Source organism: Panthera onca, chromosome D2, assembly GCF_046562875.1.
Source record: "Panthera onca isolate mPanOnc1 chromosome D2, mPanOnc1 haplotype 2, whole genome shotgun sequence".
Classification (NCBI taxonomy): domain Eukaryota; kingdom Metazoa; phylum Chordata; class Mammalia; order Carnivora; family Felidae; genus Panthera; species Panthera onca.
In genome coordinates, this window is record NC_138349.1 from 25,041,312 (window position 1) to 25,064,161 (window position 22,850).

Genomic DNA, 22,850 nt, shown 5'->3' on the forward strand with positions numbered 1-22,850 from the left:
TGAAGGTCAAGCCTGCCAGGGGCTGGTCAAGAGGGCTTCTCAGAAGAGGAGGTATCTGAGCAGAATTTTGAAGGATGAGTAGATCTTGCAAAGACAGAAGAAACACAATGCACAAAGGCCTGAAAGTATGAGGGGCACAGAGCTTTCTCAGAATGAAAAGCGCTTCCATTTACCTGGGACTTCATGTGGGAGGAGGAGTGATGGGAGAAACAGCAAGAAAAAATTAAGTAGACCAAAAAAAAGGTGAAAAATTAAGTGGACGAGACACGAAGGGTCTTTTACGCCAAGGCAAAAAGAATGGGGGCCAGAGTTTAGAGCCCCCAAAATAGATGGAACAACAGAATGTTAACCCGATGAAAGGACACCCCCAGCTGTACTAAAAACGATGGCACCTATGCACATCACATCCTCGCTTCCCCGGCAGGCTTGCGCACCTGGAGGGGCGTGGAAGCGGCTCATCTCCCCAAGGTCACGCAGAACCTGCCCTCGGATGTTCCCTTGCTGCTGGGGGCTCGGGCCATGCTGCCAAGGGACGGTCTGGAAGTCAGCACGTGGAGGGGCAGAAGCCTGTGGGCTTGGAACAGCAGGTAACCAGGAATGCGTCAGAATCCCTCCCACACCAGCTCTCTCAAAAAGGCTGGGGGGGGGGGGAGGGGGAGGCAGGTAGAGAGGAAGAGATGAGGAGGGGCCGGGGGGAGGACAGGAGGACAGAGAAGAAGGAAATGAGCAGGAACAGGAGAAAACTGGAGGGAGGTGCCCTACACACCCACCAGGGTGAGAAAACTCAGAGCTCCGCTGGCTGCTTCTCTCAAGAAGAAAACAGAAGCGGTCCCCACTGCTGTGCCGCTGCCACTGGGAACCGGCGTGGAGCACCTCCCCACGGGCTGCTAGTCTCCGTGCCCACGGCCTGCTGGCAGGTGCTGGCGTCTACGCGCTCTGATTCACAACGCCCTCCGCATCCACGGAGCACGCAGCTCTGCTGAGTCCCCCCCACGCACACAGCCCCTCACCCCAGCCACCCCTCCTGCCCCCGCCTCCTCCCCATCCCCCGCCTCCTCCCGGACCCCTCTTGGCCATCCTAGTTAGGATCAAGCTGGGGGAGGAGATCCAGACCTGGCTTCTGAGAGGCTTGATTGATGAGGCTTCCCAGATAAAATACAGGACATTCAGTGGAATGTGGATTCCAGATAAATAATGAGTAAATGTGCTTATATTTTTATTTGCTAAACCTGGCACTGCTGTGGCTGAGGGTTCAGGTACACAGATGCCTCCTACTTTTGCTCCAGATTCCTCTCCCAAAGCTATGGATGAGGGTGATGATGAGGGTGGCGATGATGACGGTGATGATGATGACGGTGACGATGATGACGGTGACTCATGTTTTGAACCATGTGCCAGGCACTCTGCAAAGCGAAGTGCACGCCTTATTTCATCAGACCCTCAGGACGACCCTATGAGAACAGTATTATTACTATCTCCATGGTACAGACGAAGAACCTCAGGCTTAGAACTTATCTGAGGGCACACAGCTAGGACGTGCGAACCAAGATTGGAACCAGGACAGACAGGCTCCAAAGCTATGACCTCTAGCGCTAAGCTCCCCACCACTCTCTCCAGACGCATGGTGGATTCAAGAGCTACCAGTGAGCCAAAGCTTTGATACGCTGAAATTACTACTTTCAGTTTGAAACCACTGGCCCAGGAGAGTCCTGAAGGGCTTCTCCTCCTGTACTTACTCCTGCGTGGTACCCTTCCAGCCACACCCCTGTACTTATTCCTGTGTGGTACCCTTCCAGCCACACCCCTGTACCTTACTCCTGCCTGGTACCCTTCCAGCCACACCCCTGTACTTACTCCTGCCTGGTACCCTTCCAGCCACACCCCTGTACCTTACTCCTGCCTGGTACCCTTCCAGCCACACCCCTGTACCTTACTCCTGCGTGGTACCCTTCCAGCCACACCCCTGTACTTACTCCTGCGTGGTACCCTTCCAGCCACACCCCTGTACCTTACTCCTGCGTGGTACCCTTCCAGCCACACCCCTGTACCTTACTCCTGCGTGGTACCCTTCCAGCCACACCCCTGTACCTTACTCCTGCGTGGTACCCTTCCAGCCACACCCCTGTACTTACTCCTGCGTGGTACCCTTCCAGCCACACCCCTGTACTTACTCCTGCGTGGTACCCTTCCAGCCACACCCCTGTACTTACTCCTGCCTGGTACCCTTCCAGCCACACCCCTGTACTTACTCCTGCCTGGTACCCTTCCAGCCACACCCCTGTACCTTACTCCTGCCTGGTACCCTTCCAGCCACACCCCTGTACCTTACTCCTGCCTGGTACCCTTCCAGCCACACCCCTGTACCTTACTCCTGCCTGGTACCCTTCCAGCCACACCCCTGTACTTACTCCTGCCTGGTACCCTTCCAGCCACACCCCTGTACCTTACTCCTGCGTGGTACCCTTCCAGCCACACCCCTGTACTTACTCCTGCGTGGTACCCTTCCAGCCACACCCCTGTACTTACTCCTGCGTGGTACCCTTCCAGCCACACCCCTGTACTTACTCCTGCGTGGTACCCTTCCAGCCACACCCCTGTACTTACTCCTGCGTGGTACCCTTCCAGCCACACCCCTGTACCTTACTCCTGCCTGGTACCCTTCCAGCCACACCCCTGTACTTACTCCTGCGTGGTACCCTTCCAGCCACACCCCTGTACCTTACTCCTGCGTGGTACCCTTCCAGCCACACCCCTGTACCTTACTCCTGCGTGGTACCCTTCCAGCCACACCCCTGTACTTACTCCTGCGTGGTACCCTTCCAGCCACACCCCTGTACTTACTCCTGCCTGGTACCCTTCCAGCCACACCCCTGTACCTTACTCCTGCGTGGTACCCTTCCAGCCACACCCCTGTACTTACTCCTGCATGGTACCCTTCCAGCCACACCCCTGTACTTACTCCTGCCTGGTACCCTTCCAGCCACACCCCTGTACTTACTCCTGCGTGGTATCCTTCCAGCCACACCCCTGTACCTTACTCCTGCGTGGTTCCAGCCACACCTCATGCTCTCCCAGCCCCTGCTCTGAGCGCACCCTCACACTCAAAGGACAACTTCACATCAGTCATTTATACCTTAATGTGTATTTGTGTTCGGTGTGACCTCTCCCAGACATCTGAACGTGGGGCTGTCTCATAAAAGAGAATACAGATATTCACCATTAAAAAAACCTCAGTCGCTAGTGACATTTTGTATCAAGAAAGGGCTTTTCCACTCACTCAGCCCCACTCCTTACCTGGAGGCAGCAGGAAAGGGGAAGAGACCCAGAGGGCTCCTAAGTGTCTCAAACAGCACTTCCCCAGAAAGGAAGAGGGATGGGAACAGACACCCCGTGCCACGGGCCACCTGTGCTTGCCCACTTTCATTCCGTCTGCATTCACTCCGCTGCCACAGCTGTGCTTCTCCCCAGGACTGCCTACCCACCCCCACCAGCGCTGTAGGACCTCACCGCCACCAGGCAATGAGGAGTAAAGTGTCAGGAGGGGGGTCAGCCAACCCCAAAGAGAAAGCAGAGTCAGCAAAGAAACCCACAAGAGGAGAAGCAAACATCCATGCCACCTCAGCTCTCGCAGGTCTCAATGGGGCAGGTGCCAGCCCCCGAGGACATCTGGAAGAGGGTGGGGACAATGCCAGTGATGCCGGCTGGGAGCAGGGGTGCTAAGTCCTTCAGTGCTCATGACAGTCAGCACCAGAAAGAATTTCTCTGCCCAAAAAGTCAATGTGCCCCCTATTAAAAAAAAAAAAACAACAACCTTGCATGTAGTCATGTCTCCTTTCTAGGCATTTATAAGTTTTGTGAGGGCGCAGAGGTGGGGAGGGTGGGCCAGGGATGGAGTCAGCAGATAAGGAATTCCAATAAACTGGGGGAACAGTGTTGGGCCCAGGGGCTCAGAACATGCAGGTCAAACAGAAGGAAGAATGTCCCCTGGGTCTGGATGTGCAGGATGCCAGGTGCAGGTGACCCTTGCAGCTGCTGCCTCCCCATCCTGGCTGGGCAGAGAGGGTGCATTAAAGGCCCACGGCCCTGTGATCTCACTCAAGAAAGGACTGGTGGATGGTCCTCACAGCCTCTGCCACTAAAAGGATTCCCTTGGGGCCAGGAAGCAGCAGACTTGTTGTCAAAGGCGACACCAGGGATGACCAGTGCTCCCATGCTTGGACTCGAGTTGTGGCTCCCTTTCTCTCTGCCTCGCAGACACAGGCTGTGTGCTGCCTCCGCGTTCCTGCAACACTCAGTGTGGTCCTCCTCCAGAGCTGGCCTCTCACGGCACGACCACTATCCATTCACTGCCCACCTCTCTACTCATCAACACCAACATTTCCTGAGTTACTCTCTAAACAAATGCCTGGTGCTGTGTATGTTCGTGGAATGGCCCACTGAATCTCCACAAAAACCTCCTACGATAAGCATCATTACCATCATCCCCATTTTACAGATGAGCTGCCCGAGCAGCAGAGTGAGTCCAAGGCTGTCCAGAGGTCCCACAAGCAGCTAGCATCGAGCGGGGCTGACCAGCTCTAAAGTCTAGTGAGGGACCACTGTGCCACTCTGCCACACGGCGGTCTGTGCCAATGCACGGGGGCCAGGACTCCCAGCTTACACTATCTCTTATGGCAGCCAAGCTGACTGAGGTAGGCCCATCCCAGGCCTTGCCGGGTGCTGAGCCAGACCCTGTGAATCCCAGGGCTAATCCACCCCAGAATTACCAGTCTTATATAACTGGCTTCCCCATCTCTTCCCAGCTTGGATGGTTTGGCTGGGATAAGAGTCAGGCAGTAAACATCAGCTGGCACCAAAAGTTACCCACAGCATAAATACAAGGAGCCATCACAACAGCACCAAGGCAAAAGAATAAAAATACCTTTCTCTCCCATTTTCAGGCATCCTGTCCTCAGGGCTTCATGTTGGGAGCAAAATCATCCTGGAAGCTTCCCTGAAGCACCAGGTAGGTCTTGGCTGGCCTCTTCTCTTCTATTTCTCCATAAACAAGCAAGTGGGAGGGCCAGCAGGGGTCAGACAATTGGGGCTCCCTTCTAAGCATCCGTTATTTCTGAAGGAAAGGCACGGAGACTCTCAGGCACTCTCGCCCTTAGAAGGACATGCTGTCTCTAAGACCAAGGGGCAAACAGAAGCCCAAACTTACGCTTCCTATTTGATGACTATGCCCAAACAAGAAAGGCTTTCTCTTTCCAAGACTTCCTCAGCTTTCTGAACCCTTCAAGACTCAGCTCCAAGGTCACCTTGATTTGACTAGTCTACTGCGGGGAATGTGGTGGGCAGGGTGAGAGTTACTGTCCCTACCACTAGGACCTTCGGGGTCTTCCTCTGAGCTCTGTAAGGACCTGAGCTGAAGCATGCTTAGATGTCCTGGGTAAGCAGATTCCCTAGAATACTGGCTAAAAGCCAGTGACCCCCAGGCTGGTGGTGATGCCAGGGAGGATCTGAATAGGTAAGATCCTGGGCCAAGACTAAGCAAGATCTGGAGAGGAGAGAAGACCAGAAGCTGCCTGCATCCACCCTCAAGATTGGCACCCAGCTTGCTTCAGGGCCCAGAGCCAGGTCCCTTCATCCCAACCTCCCTCCGGGTACTGAACCCAGGGCATCTGAATTTCCTAACCAGGGGTCAATTTAGAATTCTCCTCTGCCTCGCTGTCCAGTCTCCTAAGACTTTAGCAACATGAAAGCACTGGATGAAGTTGCACCCCCTACAATCTGTCCAGCAGCCCCCACCCTCCTCTCAAGCAGCATCAGAGGCAGGATGCACGAACCATATTAGTGCCTATGGGAGTCATTTCTTGAGGGCTCAACCCAAGATCCTTAACCCTCTGTCCGTAAGTAGAGTATGAGAACTAAAAGCACTTTTAAAAATAAAAGCTAACCTGCTGAGCACCTCCAAGATGCAGGCTTTCTTCAGCCTTGCGTGGACAGCTCCCAACAACCCCACAAGGTAGTTACACATTTACCCCCTTTTGATAAAGAAGGAAACTAAAGTCACTGAGTCTAAGGAGCTGGCTCAGGTTCACAGAGCTGATAAGAGGAGCAGTCGGGCCATGCGGCCCCAGGCTTGGCCTTGTATTCTTTCCTTCAGCAAGTATCTATTAGGCGCAGAGCAGAATCAGCATGCAGATTGTTTTCCAAGTAAACGAACTGCTTTCTGGGGAGGCCATCTCTTCTCACAGTTCAGGAGATAAAGAACCAGAAAGCTTGCGATCACAAAGTGTCTCCACCACCTTGCTTTGCTGAGTTTCCCCATCTCTGTCACACTCCCCACCACAGGCTGCACCATGTGGGAGGTGGAAACAAAATGGACCAATGCTCTGTCCTTGTGGAGCCTGCATGCCCATGGGAGGGACAGCCAATAAGTAACAGGCAGTACTGAAATGGGTAATATGCAAGAGGGTTCCTGAGGAAAACGAAAGCAGGGAAAGAAGGTGAATGTGAGGAGAGATACACAATTGTAAATTGGGGGCCAAAGGCAGGCCTCACACAAAGGCAATTTTCAGTAAAAAAAAAAAAAAATTCTCATCTCCTTTCAGAAGGAGGTGAGAAAATGAAACATGCAGCTAGGTAGGGACAGAGCATTTCAGAGAGAGAGAGAGAGAGAGAGAGAGAGAGAGAGAGAGAGAAGAGTCCATGCAAAGGTCCTGAGGCAGGAGCATTTGGGATCTATGGGGGAACAGAGATGCCAGTGCAGCTGGACCGAGTAAACCAGGGGAGCAAGCAAGAGGTAAGGTGAGCATAGTGACAAGGGCCAATCATGAGGCCTGGACGGTTACAGTAAGGACTCTGCCTTTACATTCTGATCAATCCTATCATTATGGATGAAGAAACTAAGCTCAGAGAGGGCCAGTGGTGTATTAAAAACCACACAGAACTCGTGTTTAAACCAAGGCTCGGAAACAAAATCAACCCTAATGGGTCATCCTATCAGACAGTGACCCCAGGGCCTTTTCCTCATGGCCACAACCTCTTCCACTTGGCAACCCCATCCACCTCTGACTTGAAACAGCTACAGTATGAACTGACACAAAAAGGCAAGCTGGGTGGTACTCAGTGGGAGGGCTGACGCTGCAGGCGGGGGTGGGGGAGGATGGCAGAGATGGGCCTCTCGGAGCCAGGAAGGGACGTTGAGGTGCTAGAAACTGGCAGTGGTGCGCTTTCTGGGGCTACTTTATCTCTGGGGCTGTAAAAAGAAACCGCCTCTCCAGAAAGTGGGTTTGTTTACTTGGAGAACATCCCCAGGCTGGTTCATGAGCATCTCACCATGCATGTGCTACAAATAAATAACTCACATTTCCCATTTTAAAGCAGGAAAACACGACCCACGGAGTACAGCATGTGTTACACCCACATGTGAGTGCGTCTTCCTCCCCACAGAGCGCAGGGATCCAAGGTGGCATTCACGGGAAGGTGTGCTATTTTCCCCTCGCGCTGTCCCTCCTGCTCTCTGCTCCCCAAGGTGCCCAACCCAGGCTCCCGCCCCATCTCTGAGGGGGCCTTCTGGAAGGTATTTGTTAAGGCCCTGCCTTTGCCTTCCTCTCGCTGGCTCCCGAGGCCAGCTCTCAGCAGTATTCTGGAACTCTCAACAATAGCTCACCTGCCGTTTGCCTGCCTCCTCATGGAGCCAAACCTCACAAGAGGTCTCTAGAGAACCGAGAAGTCCACAGCAGGAGAGAAGCCACAAGAATTCATGGACTAAGGCCTCAGAGCAAACAGCAATGGTGGCTGGCACGTCTATAGTTGAGCACATTCTGTGCGCCAGGCACCATTCTGGAAACCTCACACGCATCGGCTAGCGTAGCCCTTACCACAGCCCTGTGAGGTAGGTTCTGTGATAATCCCCATATCACAGATAAGAAAACTGAGGCTCAGGGTTGGTTAACATTGCACTGGGTCATATTCACCCACTGTAAGCATCAGAGCTGAGATGAGCCCAAGCAGTCCAAGTTCTGAGTCCACAGCCTCCACAGACGCTCTAGGGAAAGGGAGATGAGACTCAGTGGGCTGAAGAAAGAAGCATCGTACACGGGACCAACTAATAAGTCCTGACGGGGCTTACGCCACCCCTATGCCACTTTATCAACCGCCCAGGGAAGTTACCCTCTGCTCCTCTGGGAACACTCTATTTCGTGCTTTACCTATGCTCACCAAGCAGTTCCGGCATGGCTGATTTGTGTGCCTATCTCTTCCAGGACTAAATCGTGAGCTCCTTAGGTCCTGTTCTAGTCTATTTGTAGCCCACTGAGAAGCACTGTGAGGGCTCATGGTAGTAAATATGTGCTGAGTGAATTAATGAAAAAAATGTGTGAATGAATGAATGAACCTGGCCAGGTCCAGATATTTTACGTGTCTCCTTTAGAAACTCTAAGACAGAACATCACAACATCCAGGTCAAAGCTTCCGATCTGCCTCCCACACAGTCCCACAGCAGGACTGAAATAGATACGTACATATGCTCTCCCTTTTTTTTCCCTTTTTATTGCATTTAATTCCATGTTTCAGTTTAATTAAAAAAACACAATAGCTTAAAGTGTTGGATCCTGATGCACTGTGCTATTCATGAATATTTATCACTCTGGGCTACATAAAATTGAATAATTATTAGCAATTAAAGGAAGGTCAACAGAAAGCTTTCTGGAACTCTCCACCAAGGGGAAGGGGGAGAAATGGGACACTTCAATTGAGAGCCTTGGGCAAGGACTCCGCAGGAAAGAGGAAAGTCTTGGCTGACAAGGCAAAAACCCATCCAAGCCCCTGAAGAAAGTTCCAGAAGAGTTTGAAGCAGGTCTGTTCTACCTGCAAATCATTTATTTAGATGAGGAAAAAGTGGGTGTGGTATTAAAAAAGTATCAACATGACAGCACAGGGTCCCAGGAGATGACTGGAAAGGATGTGAGCCTTGGCCAACTGACTCCACCTGAGTGCTTCCTTCTCTACTACTCACCTTAACGTGTTCCAAGACAAGTAAGTCTGGTAAAGAAAGCACCCAGCAACGCTCCTGATACAGAGACAGTGCTCAGGAAATGGTGGGTTCCTTCATTTCTCGTTCAAGATGGATAAGGTTCTCACCAACCCTGACTGCCTCAACAGCTTTCACTTCTCCACAAGCAAGAGAAGCCTGTTCTCATCCCATTTAACTTCTACTTTGGAAGGAAGTCTGAAGGTGGATTCCAAAGTCCTCTGCACACCCCAGGACAGCCACCTAAAAAGCTCCCCTGAGACTCTGCTAACCACTTCTCCCCCGGGTAAAGTCCCTCCTTACAGCGCAACAAAAACAGCTTCTGCAATTTCTCATCTCCCATCAAACTTTTATCCAGAAGGCTATAAGGAACAATTCTTGCCTTCTTCTTCCCAGAAGCTCTTCAAATACTAAGAGCTCTGGACCCCCAGGTTTCTCTTCTCCAGGCTAAACGAACCTATCTTTTTTAATAGTTTATTTTACAGTAGGGTTCCAATGTCCTTTCCTGGCTTGGTCTCTCAGGGAAAGATAATCTGATTTGTCTTGAGCCCCCAGACCTGAGGGTACCCAGTGCAGCTGTGCCCTCAGCGGGAGAGCAGAGCAGGACCTCACTGTGGGCACGATGCTGTTAGTTCAGAGAATATAAACTTAGGGAAATACCACAGCTCACTGTCGAAGCGTTTTGAGCGCATTACCCATTTTTTCAACAACGTATTTTTGAGCACACGCTCCAGGCCAGAGACTGCTGAGGTAGACATGGTCCCTGCCCTCAGGAGGCTGTGGGAGGCACAACTCCAGAGCACACGTGACCCAACTAGGTTGAACCCAACAGAAGGGTCAGAGGCAGGTAAAGCACTAAGTCTCCTGTACTCTCCAGCACTGAATACTCTCTCTCATCCTAAATGGTGCTCTTGTCCCCAAGCACTGACTCTACCCTACTTTTACCAGGTCCCGATGGCTGTTAATCATCACCTCTTTTTCAGCAATAGCATTCACGTTCACTAACTCTGATGGAGGGCTTACTATGTGCCAGATACAGCCAAGCACTTTACACGTATGAACTCATTAACAGCTGCTTCTGCAGGTCTGAACTTGGCCTCTGAAAGTCACTAGTGTGGACCAGATCTAGTCAACCCAACTAGTCAACCCCACGTAACAGAGTCACCTCACTTCAACAGGATCCACTATTACTAAAGTACCATTACTATTAAGCATGCCACGGTCATGCACCACCATCCGAAGGCCACCTGAGGTCAGAACGTAGGAAGATGTGAAATGTTGAGACCCATCCTTGTTGATTCTCAAAGTATGCTCAAGGGGGTCTATCAATGCCCAGTTAAGGAATTTAATTTTGGCATCCTCATGTTTTTCTAAGACCAGGCACATGTGTCTACAAGTGACATCAATTACATCACTACTAGAATGTTACTAGGAACTAAGACTGCCTACTGCTTTAAACAAATGTCTGGTCACGCAGCACCCCTCCTACTTTAAAATGTTGCATACAACAGAAAAAGTTAGAAAATCTCAGAGCTGCAAGCAATTTCAATGGTCCTCTTTGCTAAACATGCACATGCACGTGCGCACACATATGCACGCACACACACACACACACACACACACATACTGAATGCTTTGTCTCCAGGAATGGGGATTGGATAGTGCTGACTCATCCATACTTCTCCAGAAGGTCATACTCAGAGGACATGAGCTGTAGTCCTGGGGTGGGATAAAGGTTACTGCCTGTACAGAACAACAGGAAAATGTCAGATAATGACCTCATTCCCACCACACCTCGCTCCCTCAACCACCCCTCCAAGGGCCAGTCCTAGGGACCAGCAGGTAGTTTAATGCTTCAGTAATGAATCTGATGACTCATGGGCCTTCAGGCAGGTACCTTCTCACCCTACCCTTCAGCCTCTTCCTCAAAAAAACTTTCCTGCAACATAATAAATACACCAGGTTCCCGGGCAGGCTATGATAGATTGGCTAATGTTAGGGAAGCATCTCGAATGTATTAAAACACTGCAAAAACACATTTGCATTCATCTTTCAAAGACTAAAAAACACTTCTTTATTCGGTTTCTTCTTTGGCGCTTTTTTTGTGGTTGTTTTATATTGTTTTCACCTTAAATGGAACCACCCTAATTCAGTCAGGACTAGAAAACCAAACAATAGCCTCAGGATAGACTTTGCAAAAGAGGAAGCAAAACCGACAGGAGAACGGAGCCAGCTGTGGAAAGCTCAGGCAGCACGGCAGCAGCAAGGCTTGCAAACACACCTAGGCCTGGTCCAGGATAGAGGCCTTAGTTGCCACAGATAAGCTTGGCTTGTCACCACAAAACGTTGGGCTTGTCTAGGGTGAGGAGTGGTGGGTGCACCCTTCACTCCAGGCTGAAGCTTGCTCATCCCTCTTATTCCATGTGGACCAGTGACTGTTGACTGGTCATTATTTGCAGAGCATGGACACCAAGACACCAAGGAGGCACCGACCATGCCCATTAATCTCATTCCCTAGCCATTGTGATCTGACTGACCGTGTCAACCGGCATTATGTAAAAACTGAATTAAAATAAGAGGTGGCCCACAGCAGAGAAGCCTCATATGATCTGGATAGAAGGAGAAAGAAGACACCTACCACCATTCCCCCCTGTGGAGAGCATCATGAGACGAGCTCGAGTCCATGGTTAAGATTATGACTGAATTAGAAACAGAGATTGAAAAAGAGACAGGAAGAAAGAAACAAGAGATGGGGAGACATAGGAAAGAACGGGGTCCTAAAATCCATAAGAGGACTTTACAATAGCTGCTCCCTTCCTTTCAGGTCTTCCTTTATTTACTCTCCCTCTGAGTACAGCAGAAAGAATAAGCCCTGGTTCCGGAAGACCTGGGTTCTCACCCAACCTCCAGCCCTCATTAGCCATGTGACCTATTGATCACAACCTACCTCAGCTCTCAGGGTGCCCGAAACATAGGAAGCACTTAGGAAATTCCTCTTGTATTCTTTTCTTAGCATACTTCATCTCCTTCTCTCTCTTGCCTCTCTGATTCTTACTCATGTTTTCATCATTATTCCTCCCTCCTACAGATTAGGTTTTACTTTTTCCATACAATCAGAGATAATCATCAAATGTCAGACTTGAAAAAGAGACTTTTATCCCTAACCTGGTAAAGATATCTATAACCACCTACAGCAAACATGATGATTCACTGTGAACTATTAAATGTTTTCCACCGAACTCAGGAACAAGCAAAAGATGTCTGCCCTCATTGCTTCCACTCAACACTGTAGGGAGGCTATAACCTGTGTAATAAGACAAGAAAATGAAATAAAAGGTACAAATAAAAGAAAGAAAACATCCTTTCATTATTCATAGATGATACGACAGTATGCAAAGAAAATTTAGAAGAACCTAACATAATACTAGCATCAAACAATTAGAAAATTAACTTTTGAAAATTTCACTTAAAATAGCATCAAAAAAGCATCAAACTCCTAGAAATGAACATATTAAAAGATTTCTAAAATCTTTCCACTAAAAATTGTGGTACACTGCTGAAAGAAATTAAGAAAAACTGGTGTCAATATTCTCCAAACCGATCATTGATATAATGTAATCCTAGCCAAAAATCCTAGCAGGCTTTTTTTTTGTATGAAAATTGGCAAGCTGATTCTAAAACATATATGGATTTTACATATACATATAATGTAAAGGGCCAAGAGCCAAGACAGTCATGAAGAAAACACAAAAAGCTGATGAACTTAAATTACCAAATAATAAAACAGATTATAAAGCTATAGTATGAAGACAGGTAGCACCGGTGTTAGGATAGCAGAAAAAAAAAAATGGAACCAAATAGAGAACTCAAAACCTGCCATACACAAGACCCCTGATTTGCAATAAACATACGCTTTCAGTGAATGACAATGGGTCATTTGGAGTTACATATGAGAAAAGGAAATAAATTTGACCCCCTTCTTCACATCAGACACTCAGCACACACAAAAAAAGAAATTCCAGGTGAATCACTGGCCTAAATGTAAAACGTAAAACAAAGCATGTCTGAAGAAAACATAGGAAAGCATCTTCCTGACACAGGAATGAGCAAAGATTTTATAACCTTAAAAGAAAAAACTGAAAAATTTAACTTCATTAAAATTAAGAGCATCCCATTAATAACAAAGCAAGCCACAAACTGGAAAAAGGTCTCAATAATAAATATAGCAAAGCACTTTAATCCAGAATATAAAGAACTCCTACAAATCCACGTGAAAAACAGATAATATAAAATGGGCGAAATATCTGAATAGATGTTTCACTAAAGATTATATCCAAATGACCACTAAACATGAAAAATGGTCAACATCCATAGTCATCAGATTAAAACCCACATGGCATATACCACTACACATCCACCAGAATGGCTAAAATAATTTTTTTTAATTACAAATATCAGGCCTTGGCAAGGAAGTGGCAAAGCGGGAAGTATCATACATTGCTAGAGGGAGTGTAATCAGTGTAACCATTTGAAAAATTGGAAGTATCTACTAAAGTCTATGTTATGATCCAGTTATTCTACCCTTGGATATATATCAAGAGGAAGTAGAGCATATAGACACACACACACACACACACACACACACACACATAAAATGTAAAAAAAGTTGTGATGTAGCCAAAAACTGAAACAATCCAGATATCCCAAACTTTAGAATGGATGAATAATTTGGGTATATTCCTACACTGTAATACTTCACAGAAATAAAAGAAAGCAAACTGAAGCTATATACATCAATATAGCTAAATATCAATATACTTGTATCACTAGGGATAGATCTCACATAGACTTCAGTGAAAAAGGCCAGACACAAAACAGAACATACTATACATATTAGTTGTCTATCACTATTGAATTACACCAACACTTAGTGGCTTAAAACAAGAGACATTTATTGTCTCAACCATTTCTGTGGGTCAGGAATTCTGGTGCACCTTAGCTGAGTCCTCCAGCTCAGGGTGGCTCCCAAGGCTCTGATCAAGGTCAGACTACACCGATCACTGCCAGACTACAGTGATCTCAAGGCTTAGCCAGGGGAAGATTTGCTTCCAGGATCACCCATATGGTTGTCGGGCCAAAGGCCTCAGTTCACCAGATGTTCCCCAGAAGGCACCTCCCAACATGGCAACTTGCTTCACCAGAACAAGAGCCAGAGAAGGACCAGAGAGAATGTAAGGAAAATTCAAGTTAGAGTCTTTTGTAACCTAATCATGGAAGCGATATTCCATCATGTCTATCATACCTTATTCATTAGAAGCAGGTTACACAGGCCAGTCCACATCCAAAGGGAAGATATTATATAAGCGCATGGGTATCAGGAGGCAGAGATTGTTGGGAGCCATCTAAGAAGCTGCCTACAACACTGTATTATTCCATTTATGTGAGTTTCAAGAACAGGCAAAATTTGATAGAAATCAAAATATTGATTACTTCCAGGGAGAAAGGCCATACAATGTGAAGGGGTAATGAAGGAGCTTTCTGGAATGCAATGAATACATAGTTCTACAGCTTGACCTCATTTATGTGGTGGAGTGACATCCGCGTACTCATATGTAAAAAATGAGATGAAAATCTGTGGACTCGTGGGGCGCCTGGGTGGCTCAGTTGGTTAAGCATCTGACTTCGGCTCAGGTCCCGATCTCATGGCTCATGAGTTTGAGCCCCACATCAGGCTCTGTGCTGACAGCTCAGAGCCTGGAGCCTGCATCAGATCCTATGTCTCCCTCTCTCTCTGCTCCTCGCCCGCTCATGTTCTGTCTCTGTCTCTCAAAAATAAATAAACGTTAAAAAAAAGACTGTGTACTCAGTGCATGTATTTTACACATCAATAAACACATGGGGAGAAAAGTATCTAGTAGCCCCTACCTTCTGCACTTTTATATCTGAGGATACAGAAATATGAACTGAATTCCTAAAGGTCAGAGTAACCTCCCTCACCTGGTCCGTGTGTGCCTGTCAATTCACATACACATCTGACTGAATCTCCCCTCTGGTAGTACCGTGTGAAGAGAACCGCTTGCTCTTGGAGGCAGAGGACCACACCTGTTTAATTTGCTCTTATAGCCATAAGGTCAAGGTCACACTTGGGAAACCATCTCCAGTACTTGAGACAGTTCTCAGAAATCAGTTCTATGCTAGGAGTTACACTTCCTGGGTCCTTTTCACCTATGGAGACTGCAAATGATGAATAAAAATGCCAATTATCTTGATCCTTCTAATTCAAACTTTGAAACACCTAGATGTGATCTAGGGTATAGTCAAAGTTTTGCACTGAGTTCAAAAAGTGTTAACAAATTATTGGAGGAAATACAAACAGTACATTTAACCCACTAAATTATAGTTAACTTTGACAAGATAGGCACGTGGTTAAGACTTTACAGGTGTTAAAAAAAAAAAAAGGTTAGAGAGGGAGGGATCCAAAACATAAGAGACTCTTAAAAACTGAGAACAAACTGAGGGTTGATGGGGGGTGGGAGGGAATGGGGGGTGGGTGATGGGTATTGAGGAGGGCACCTGTTGGAATGAGCACTGGGTGTTGTATGGAAACCAATTTGACAATAAATTTTGTATTTAAAAAAAAAAATACTTTACAGGTGTATCTCAGTGAATCTAAACATCCATGCCATGATGAATCTAAGATTCATGCCCATTTTGTAAATGAAGGCATTTACAACTAGAGAATCTAAGTCAATTGCTCAAGATCAGTTAGCAAGTAAGAGGCCCAACCAGGATCCAAAACCGTCTCTATCTCACTCCTAAGCCTGGGGTTTTAACTAATTCATTATATGACTCCTCATGCATCCCTTAAAAAAATAAGCCACTTACTAGTTCTGTAATGTGCCAGTCATAAATGGTCCTGATGCAATCAATAAACGGCCCCCTTATCAGTCAGATTGAGACACTCTAGGTCCTAGAAAGAACAAGCTTAGATTGTAAGTGCATTTAATATGGTTTACTAATTAAGAACTGTACCTGTGTGCACACACATGCATACCACATGCACGCGCACATACACGCACACGCTCACACACACACACACACACACACACACACACACACACCTGTCACAGCAAAGTATAATAGCAGAGCTCCAATCAGTATGAGGCTCACCTGAGATGGGTAATCTGGACTTTGGAAGCCAAGTAGGGACTTGTCTACCCTATATCCTAGGAAAGCAATGATGAGAACTGAACTCAAGCAGCAAATACTCCTAAAAGCTCGGCAAGGTGGCACAAATGAAGAGCAGTAGGCTTCGCTAGACCCATCTATTGCCCAAGTGAGGCACAAGGATAGGAATGCCCAGAGGTGGCCCATGGCACAGCACCTACAGCTCATAGAAACCTGAAGAGCATTAAGTTACCTGCCACCATCTTACACACTAGGACCAATTCTCCTAACAGAAAATGTTGTTGGACCACATAAATACAATAGGAAATCGCAATCAGCATGAACCACACCAACAACAGCAAACAAGCTACTCAACTAAACATGACTGGTCATTTCACTTGTGTGGGGAATTCTCTCCTAATGCACACTTGTTACTTATTCGTTTATTTAGGAGCCAAAATCTGATAAGTCTATAAGAATATTTTTTAACGGTATAAAATCTAGCCAATTTTTTTTCCTATAAAACGAGCCACTGCATTAATTTTTGCAACAGATCTTCTAGCCTTCTTGGGCAAACCAAGGATGTTTTATACCAGATGAGAGTATCTTCTCTCTTTTGAGGAGTTTACAGTCCAGAGAGAGAGAAGGAGGGGGGATTGGTAGGAAAAAACAGGATCAAGGGAGGAGGACTGGCAGGAATATTTCAGAAAAAGGGAGCAGACAAATGGAGAAGCAGGGTACAGGCACAGGAAAGCAGCAAGGGAAGAGGGTCACAGTCACAGGGCCCAGCAGACAAGCTTAGGCAGGTCAGAGCCTCTATGAGCACAGTGCGTTGTGTGTTTAAGCACACACAACTAGATACAGAGCCGTGTCCCAAATTTAATAATACACAAAAGTCAGTTCCCACTCACTCTCCAATGCCTCCTCACTGAAGCACCATGTTTACTCTCTCCATATCTACCACAATCTTAACTATATTTTATTTGCTTAATAACTGTCTGTGTGCACACACAAAACTGTAAGCCACGTGAGGGCACAGACTACAGCTCCTACCTCCAACTCTCAGCTCTGCCTTTTCCAGCTTTGTAACCTTAGGGAGGTTATTTAACCTCTCTGCTCTAATAGTTCATGAACATTTTATGAGAATCAAATGAGAAATACGTATAAAATCTAGGATAGGTCTCATTAAAAGTATTTTAATACTCAGCAAGAACAAAGAGGCCAGAACCCACATTCCGTAACCACTCGTCCTCCTTCTCTTAGGTGAGGTTTATTCTGGCAAGCCATGGTCAGACTCTCCATTCAAGGATCCAAACAGAAAAATCCTACATTCCTGCCACCAAATGGTATTTTGTTGGAATTTCATCCCCCTGGGCAGTCTCATTCCTCTTCTCTCCTCTCTCCCTCCTCCTGCCTGATGCTATGATGCCACAATCCAGTCTCTGTGACTCGGGGGATGTTTCCATGGTGACAAGCAATGATGTCATAAAGGGGGGATTGTTACAGGGTTGAATGAAATCTGGCGCCAGATGCACCCTACCCCCTTATATAAGGCGGGGGGTGGGGTGGGAGACAAACCCTGTGGACACATCCCAGAAAACGGGAAACCGAATCACCCAAGGGATGGCGAGGGCTGACCAGAGGGAGAGAAAGTTCCAATCCCCTCCATACACCAACAGCCCCATTTGGAAAAGAACGGATTTAACAGACCTCACCAAGACAAGAGTCATTTTTCACCAAAGAAAATCAAAGGAACGAACAAGAGGCAATCGCTACCGGAGACTCCACCTTCTGGTCTAGGAAGACCCAAGCAGACAGTGGCTTCATCCATCAAAGCCCCAGGTGTATCAAATATTTACTGAGGCCACAGACTCTTTCCTACCAGAGCCTTAGACTGTCATGTGCATCTGATTGCCCCAAAGACAGACCACTGGGACCTTCAGTGCAGCATGCCTTTTATTATAAAAAGTCTTAGCCAGAAAAATAGCCACCCCCAGCTTAATTCCTAGAGGAATTCAAACCACTTTGTTAAGAAAATCCCCAGAGGAGATTTTATACTAAGGAGCATCCCACAATGCTGCCTGCCATCTCTAGGTTCTCTAAAAGCAAGCCCAGCCTTGATGAAAAAAGAGTGCCTGACATCAGGGGAGTTTGGCTGGATGGCTGAAGAAAGGAGAACTTTACCCTGAAGCGCAATGCTCAGATGTACAGAAGCTCCTGTTTAACTGGAAGAACCTGATCGGGTGATCATCGTCCACAGCCAGTTCCTTCTCTGACTATCTCCTGAAATTGCAGATTGAGTGAGTGCCACCAATGGTGAGTGTCAAGGAACGGGTCCTTCTCAATAAAATGTTTCCCTTGGTCCCACAGGAGGCTCTGGGTACCAATGGTTTTGACAGTGCATAGTTATTTCTTTCTCTAGGCAGCTGCTTTTCCTGAACACTCTGCTCCTGGAGAGTTTGGTCCACAGCAGTAGCTAAATATGTGTGCAGTGTGTACGTATCTCATGGCCTTCATCGTTATTTATGAACTAACTTTGAAGGGAAGTCATTTCCATCCAGAAAACCTGACATACACTTTTCCATACCCACCCATGCATAGAGATAAGAAAACTGTGCTCTTTTACTATTCTGGCAAGCAGGAGGCAACGTTTTCCAGATGCCGTTACGGGCAGCCCCGAGCCATCCGCTGTGTATCCCAGAAAGCCAAATGGCCCAAAGCCTCCATTCCTAAGCCACTCTCCAGTCCCAAACATGTCACAATCTCTCATACCTCCTGACCTTGGCCCAGGCTGCCCCTTGGTAGAATGGCCCCACCCCCACCCTACCCTCACAGCCCCTTCAACCACAAGACCTGGGTCCAGGTCAAATGGCCCAGATCCTCCTCTCTAAATGCTTCCTTCTAAGAAGGAGCCCCTCCCCCTCTACTGTCCATCCACTCCAGTATTGTGGGGGCTCCCTGAGGGCGAGGACCAGCCCCTATTCACAGTGAATACTGGACTGCATCACATGCCCTGGCATCTGCAGTAGAGAGAAGCCAAGACCCTTGTGCCCTGCAAATCTTCACTGCCAGCTTCAGCTCTTCCAAAATAAAAGCTGACTTTTAAAAGTAAGTGTCAGTGACTCAAGTGACTCATTTTATGGACAAGGGCCCCTTAATAAGATGAAACAGAAGCAGTGTGGTCAACTGAGAAGGCCTGGGACCCTGGAGACCCAAACGCTGGCTATGAGCAAACTGTTTATCCTCCCAAAGCTCCAATTTTCTCATCTGTAAAAGCAAGGAACGGTGGAAGTTTGGGCTCAAAGTCCAGTTCTAACATTCTAACTCATTGAAGCAGGATGTGGCATTTTCACATCCCGAAATAGGAGCAAGTTATACTTCAAGGATGATTCCTCAAGGCACTTCCCCGCCCTCCTAGGTTGATATTGTCCCTTTCAGCCTCCCTTAAAACCCCTGTCCTGTTTACTGCTCACAGTGAGCTCCTGGCTGGGGACGGATGACAATTCCCCATGAAGGGCAGACTTTAAAACAAATGGAACCGCAGCCTAGTCAAGCTACCCTTGTTTATGCCTGGTCCCTTAAAGAGAGTCTGCCCCTCCTCTTCCCAAACGCCTCTGAGCCTAACCTTGGCCAGGGTCCCCTCCCCCCAGCCCCCAGGCACCAGCAAAGCTTTTCCTGGGTCCACCTGAGCCTGGCTCATTCCGTTATTTTGCAAACGCATCTCTGTGTACCTGTATATTCTGTCATTCTCCTTGTCCATGACAAATGCCTGGTATAAAAATTACCTTCAGAGATGTGTTAAGTCAGGCAGCAAACACATCCAGAGGCCTGGGGAAGGTGAGAAGGCTGGAGATTGGTGGAGATGGTCTTCATTACTGTGCATCAGGAAAATAAAAGGAGAAAGGGGAGGGGGTGGGCGAGGGGTGTCAGGGTGAAGAAAAAACTACTGGTTCATTCACCAGCAGCGTGCATGTGTTGAAAGTCTATCCTGGTTGCTCAGCAACCAAGAAAAAGCATTTCAGAGAGCAAGGGGCTAATTGGATAAATGAATTAATTAGACATTTCCGGAGTCAGGCGGTAAATGACAGCAGGCGTGGGTGGCCAGATTTTTGGGTTTTTTGTTTGTTTGTTTGTTTGTTCCCTAAAGTGTCTTCCTATCCCTACCTGAGCTTGGATCCAGCAAATTAGGGAGCTGGAGAGTGTGGGAGCTAGGTAACAATGTGTCAGAGATGATGTCCAGAAGGGGCAAGCATGGAGGGCAGGCTGCCTTGGGAAGGAAGTTGCAATAAATGACCTTAGAGGTCTCTTTCAACACTAACATTGGATTGGTTTTGCCAATGCAGGGTAGGGAGGGGGGGGAAAAGGAGTAAATCCCCACCCTGGCAGCCTGATGGTAACTAACAGCCGGCTTTCCCACATCGTCCTGTGGGGTTTCCCTTTGCTGTATTTAAAGCAAGCAGGTTCCCATGAAAGCCAATAGACGCGGGTTGTAGGGAGTGTGCGTGGGAAATAAAATGTTTTGTTGGTGATTGTTTTTTCCCCTTGCTCTGCTTTGCTCCCTCCCGTTGGCTTCCTTTAATTACAGCAGAACCCCACTGGTTGCTCTAATGATGGAGAGGGCCTGTGCAGAGCTCACGGTGGAAGGGAGGGAGTGGGCAGGAGGCCCTCCTGCTGGAGGGGAGGGAGGGCAAAGAGGGAGGGGAAGGCAGCCAGCAGCTGCCAGCGCCCCATCTCTGGGAAGGAGAGAGCTTCTGGTTTTGCTGCTGGAAACAATCTACTGGGAGCCTCCAGGGGAGCTGCCACACCTCTCTGAGCCTTTGTTTTCCCTCCCACCAAGAAGGGAGACCGGGTTTCCTGGTGGTTGGAGAAGGATTGATGCCTCTGCTAACTGTATCTCACCCTTGCCCACAATTCCTAAGGGGTGCCCACTGCCAACAAAAATAAAGCCAGCGGGATATGCAATGCCTCCATAATCTGGCCTCACCTCATCCCTCTCTCTCCTGGTTCCCACACACACACACACACACTGTTACTTCTCACCTCTGACTCTTTATTCCTCCTGCTCCAGGCCTGGAAACACCAGAACTTCAGAACAAATGCTCAGTGAGGGCTTCTAGAGAACAGGATGGTCTCACTGGGGAAAGGTCCAGGGGTTGGAAATCCATCTCAGCCCTGGTGGGATCAGGAGGTGAACCTCACAATCCTGGGGCCTCACCCTCCTTGCTGGGAGCAGGTGGGGAAGCAGATTGAAGAGAGGCTCTCTGGCCCTGCCTGTAAGGAGCTCTCAAGTCAGCCTAGCCCACATGGGAGTTGTGGCTCTGTCAGTCAGCCGCTGTGTGACCTGAGCCAGGAATGCAACACCTCAGTGCCTTTGTTTCCTCATCCTTACAATGAGGTTCTTAATAGCAGATACTTCAGAAAGGTTAGGATTAAATGAGATGCTGGATGCAGAGATAACAGGTCAGCCCCTGGCACACAGGGAGAATACACTAAATGTTGTCCATGGTTTTTACAAAATTGCATCATTCTAGAATGAAATAAAAGCCTATCTCCTCACCTCTACCCAGCCATTCGCTCTGGTTCTCTCAGCCCATCCCCACACCCAAACTCTATAACCCCATGATTTTCTAGGTCATGAATATAGCAGACTCAGCGACCTGACATTTCCAAAGGGCATGTTGTTCTAGTTCATTACCTACTCTGTAGCTTATTAGCCATGTGACCCTGGCAATCTATGCAACCTCTCTTCATCACGGTTTCCTCACCTGTAAGCCCCAACTTGTAGCTTATTGGCAGAGGGAAATGAGACGGCAGGTACAACACACCTAACACCCCCTCCTGACATACAGTAGACCCTCGGTGAATTAGATCGCCTCCCCCAAAGGCTTCATTTTGGGTGCCAATGTTGGTTTAACATTTCCATCTCTCTCTATTTACATGTACTTATCTTAGATTTCAAGTTCCCAAAAGACCAGATCAAATCTGAATTGCTCTTTACTCAGCATATGCCACAGCACTGAAGCACAGTTTGGAAGTTGTTCACAATATGTTCTGAACTACTGCAGGATGATATATATTATTTGTAAACACATAAAAGTGCCCACACCACAATGCATAGCTCATCATCATTCACCACGTATAATGACAAAGATAATAATGAATATAGGCGATAACCACTCAACTATGGAGTATGTTTGTTTCCTATCTCAGCTGCATAGAAACAAGTCTCCCATTAAAAAAAAAGGCTTAGCAGAGACAAAGTCCCAAGTACAAGACTGCACTGGACATACCCGGCCAGCCTGTCAGTGATCTGGCCTACGGCCCCCATGCCAAGAGAACAAGTTGAGGGTGGAAGAAGGCACAGATCTCTGGGTGCAAGCAGCGTGATTATTTTCATAAATGAAGAACATGGAATGTGAAGGGGGGATTGAAATGCAGCCCATTTCTCAGCTCTGAATATGATAAGCCTTCTCCTCACCCCCAACACCACAGCCCCCTGTGGTGGAGGAAAGGAGAAGAGGGGGAGAGGTTAGGGATGGGGCAGGAGAAGGCAGGATCAAGGAACAAACTGGAAGCCCCCTTACCTGCTCAGAGGCTGACAAAGAGAATTGAGAGCAATGGGAAGTCACTGATGCATAAACAGAGTTTCTGTTTGGGCAGTGAG

At 47.8% G+C, this 22,850-nt stretch overlaps 1 protein-coding gene and 1 long non-coding RNA gene across 3 annotated transcripts in view; both read right to left on the minus strand.

Moving 5' to 3' along the window:
- Positions 1–22,850, minus strand: part of SORCS3 (sortilin related VPS10 domain containing receptor 3) — a 592,738-nt gene that overhangs the window by 550,103 nt on the left and 19,785 nt on the right. The gene's annotated exons all lie outside the window — the stretch shown is intronic.
- Positions 1,193–17,635, minus strand: LOC132684930 (uncharacterized). Its single transcript, XR_009612874.2, has 4 exons — positions 17,419–17,635; positions 16,190–16,245; positions 15,905–15,989; positions 1,193–1,451 (listed from the first exon to the last, which is right to left on the minus strand). It is a non-coding gene; the product is annotated as an uncharacterized LOC132684930 (long non-coding RNA).